The sequence below is a fragment of the Rhagoletis pomonella genome, unplaced genomic scaffold, assembly GCF_013731165.1.
Source record: "Rhagoletis pomonella isolate Grant_MI unplaced genomic scaffold, Rhpom_1.0 Rhpom_scaffold_00002, whole genome shotgun sequence".
Taxonomy (NCBI): Eukaryota; Metazoa; Arthropoda; class Insecta; order Diptera; family Tephritidae; genus Rhagoletis; species Rhagoletis pomonella.
The window spans coordinates 52,340,211-52,344,526 of NW_023458556.1; positions in this window are offsets into that span (position 1 = coordinate 52,340,211).

Genomic DNA, 4,316 nt, shown 5'->3' on the forward strand with positions numbered 1-4,316 from the left:
ACAACAACAAGAACACACAACAACAAGAATAATGCTGCTATGTGAAGAATTTCTGGCAGAATTTTCGAAAAGTTCGTGTCAACACCTTCATACATATAGTTTTCCTTGAAGATTCGTACAAAAAATCGTTACAGAAATGAGATACTTCTAAATATTTCGTTAAGATTTCGGGAACTTTGGTTTGCAAGGCAATTAAAATGTCGCACTACCAATCAAAATACTAAATAATTTGCATACATGTTGCATAGTGTTGTTTTGCTTATGTTATTTTTCTTCTTCTTCACACTTCATCTGTTTTTCCAATAAGAAAAAATGAAACGCACATTCGCGCATGCAGCACTTCTCTGCCAAGCACGCTCTCTCGCTATTTTTTGACTTTTATTTTGATTTTATTTTTTTCACTTCGTAACCAATTTCCCTGCGCTATTTCTGTTTATATTTTTTCACAACAACGAATTCGAAACACTAAACAACTTGTTTAAATAATTTCAAGTGGCCTTTTTCCATCCCAAACACTTTACAAAATTTTGTAATATTGGCCTTTGATTGGCTTTTAACATTCGCTATTCGTTTTCTTTCTGCTCTTGCATTGTTTTTAGACTTTTCAACACATTTTAATACTTCCACACACACTTTTCCTTCAGCTTATGGTTTTCCCACCTTTTGCTTTACCTTTTTTTACTTTTGCCTTCGCCAAGGCAATTTTTCATTTGGTGTAGAGAATTAAGAGTTGCTGGCAAATTTTAGCAACAACATAAGCAACAAAATGAGCAATTTTTTTCATTCCTTTTTATTGGCGTTCTATATTTTCCAGTTTTTTTTCTTTTAATTCTCACAAAGTATCGTCCAATTTATATTTGTTACTTGCCTTTTTTCGATGGAAAGAATTTTATTTACTTAATCCTTTCTCTACAATTTTCTCCAGTTGGAATCGATTTACACAAATTTCCCGAGCTCTCGCTATAATCGCACACTCGACCAACAAACACACTGCAGCTTTGTGCTACAGACAACAACAAAATGTTGTTCTTTTCTTGTGGAGCACATAAAACATAAAAGCTTTGCGCAGAGTTTACAATTTGATGGAAACGCACAAATTTTATTTTAGCTTTTCTAAGCGATGCACTATTATTTTAAAGCAGCAGCATTCTCAAATTGGACCTGCCACTTGGCTATTAAACACTTTCTTTTTGCACTTTACAAATATTCAAGCGAAAATGTCTGGGCGCGACGTTGCCGTTTCACTACCGTCGTCAACGTTTCAATGCGAATCAACCTCTCACCGCAACAACAAAACAACGAGTGCTGGGCAATTTGAAGACGGCCAATACGGTTTGGCAGGTTGCAAGAAATGTACGAAATAATTATCGATTGATCAGCTGGGTGGCCATTGACATCCAATAATCGGTAAACAATTTATCAGGTCCTAAAGGTTAGAGGAATTGTTATTAGCGTTTGTTTTTCTTTAAATAAATCAGACTCAAATTAGTCATGACATTGTCGGTAGCCAGTTTTGAATTTGTTGATTTTTGTTCAGGTAAAGTTAAAAGTTCCACGTTAGCTTTTGAATACTGCAACGCTAATTCGATAATGTCATAGAAATCATCGATTATTGCCGATTTGCCAACATGACGAAGTACATAAGTGGGCCAAATACGAAGAAAAAGGTGAATTACGGACGAATCACGTATTAAGCGCATGCTCTTTTAATATTTTTCAGAGTCCTAAACAATTTAATTTAACTTTTTGCAATATAGAAACGAGCTGGCAATAAATTTCATGCAAAAACAGGCGGTGAACGGTGTGGAACCGTGCTGGTAAACATTTCCGGACTAAAAAATGTAGACAACGGCGCCATCTGTGATGTTATTATGAGACTCCTAAAATCTGGTCGAAGGCCTTCAAACAGTAGTTTGGTGCGGCACCTGTTGTTTAATAGCAGAGAAAAAGACGCTTCCATGTGCGAATATATTAGTTATGTTCTCTTGGGTAATGATCTGGATGCGGATAAAATTTGCACGCAAATGCAACAACAACGATATGATCCTGATAAAGATATGGTTCCACGATTGAGATTTGTGATTTTGACAGAATCGGCTGTGTGTCGTGGGCTGTGTGCGTGACGTCATCTTGGTGCAATTGTTGATTGTGAGCATACGAAAAACCCAAATAACAATTTTAATATATGAGCGTTAATATTTCTGCGTGGTTTTAATCAATTATTGAGACATTACAAACCAAAGGAAGTGTGCCGTGGCAAAGTGTAATAGTGAAAACAGAAGGAAAGCGTGCGATATAAGTTTTTTTTTCGTTTCCTACCGACGCAAATCTGGCGAAAAGGTGGAAGCAGTTCTGCCGGCGAGGAGATGCATTAAACACCAAATCGAGCTATGTGTGCATGAAGCACTTTACTAGTGAAGAAATTATTTCTCGAAAGGGGTTTGCATAATTTCAGTTGCAGTTACAATTTCCAACTTTTATTTCCGAAAGTGATTTCTGCAAATCTGCAAACAGGACTTTCAGGCTGTTTACACAGGAAAGTAGACTTTCGATTTCGCATTTTGAAAGCAAAACGCGTAGAAAAAGCGCTTGCATTGCCACGTTTAACCGCACCTTAAGCCAGAACGTTCTAAAGTTGCATTGAGTGCGAAGCAGCGCAGGTATATGAAGGCGTTGCTACAGCGCACACCAAGTTCAGTTGCAAATCAGCAAACTACAAGTTCATTTGTGAAACAGAGTGCTAGCAAGTCTTTTAAGGTGTTATTATTGCATTAGCGAGTGTTGTAAAGTGTTTATGTGCAATAGGGTTAACTGTACTGTAACTTGGTCATCTTGACTAACATTCCAGCGATACAAACTAGCCATACAAAATTCCACGATTGAGAGAATACAAAGGTTGCGCCGATCTCGGACCGCTATTCCTCTCTTAACGAATTTGACAGAATCGTTGTTTGCATGACGTCACACTGGTGCAACTTGTTTACATTTTCCTTGCAAAATTTTTTCTTCTTCTTCCATTCTTGCTCACGTTTTGGCATTTCTCTCTCGCAATTGCACCAGTGTGACGTCACACAAAAGTTATTCTCAAAAATCCTCTCTGATCGGCGCAATCTTGTATTCTATCATTCTTGACAAAATTCGTCCCTCGTTAATCTATAATTAGGTGCAATCCTGTAGTCCTCGGACTAAATTTAATAAAACTGTCAAAAAATAAAAATTCGCTCAGAGCGAGAGAGTAACATTGAAAAATACGTGATCGCTTTCTAGAAAAAACGGTAACTTCTGTCAAATTCAACATAACCTCGAAATTTTGGTTGTTAATTTGTTTGCTTATTTTGTATGTAAACACGCTCAGCTCACACATGTAAATAACCGAAAATACTTTCAAATTCATTAGAATCCACTTAAACAAGTAATTAAATACTTTTCTTATGTTTACAATTTGGTTGCCAAACACACTAAAGCTGATCGTTTGACACATTTACAAGAATTTACCAGCAAAAAATTCTCTGACTAAAACTGGTAACTTCTTACAGAGAGAGAACCATATTTACTCTCTTTTTCGTCCTCTTAATAGTCAGAGAACCGAGTACGGGATCGATTTCCAGTAAAATCTGACTGATTCTGACTAGTCCGGACTCGTACCAGGCTAACCTAATATTCACGCACGTGGCCAATTTACTGTCAAAAATTTCTCATGCGCATACAACTTGTATGGGGCCAGCCGAAATTGAACGGCGTGCGTCCGAAGCTAACTCAATTTTCAATTTTTGTTCTGCGTGACATTTTGATTTGACATTTCACTCAATGAAATCAAATACAAACGCACGCAAGCCAATTTAGGGTGACGCAAGAAAAAAATTCTACGGCGTGCGTACCAAAACGCAAGCCGCGAATATTAGGTTAGCCTGTACGGGATCGGAACTATTATAAAATAATCTCAGATTAAACCGATAACTTTTCGGTGTACACCTAGTCTTATCGATTATTTTTGCGAAGAAGAGGACTAATACCAAATGTGAAAGTAAACAAAAATTCTCCTTTCTGTGTTGCCTTCGGCGCTTATACTAGGTTCACATATAAGTAGATTATCCGCATTTTCGAGCTTAACACCCTAATCTGTAATTATAACAAGAGATTAGCCATATAAAATTCGTCCCTTGTTAATCTGTAATTATAAAATAATCTCAGATTTAACCGATAACTTTTCGGTGTCCATCCTAGTTTTATCGATTGTTTTAGCGAAAGAGAGGAGAAATGCCAAATGTAAAAGTAAACAAAAATGTACGCTAGCAAGTAGAAGAGGTTTGTAAAGG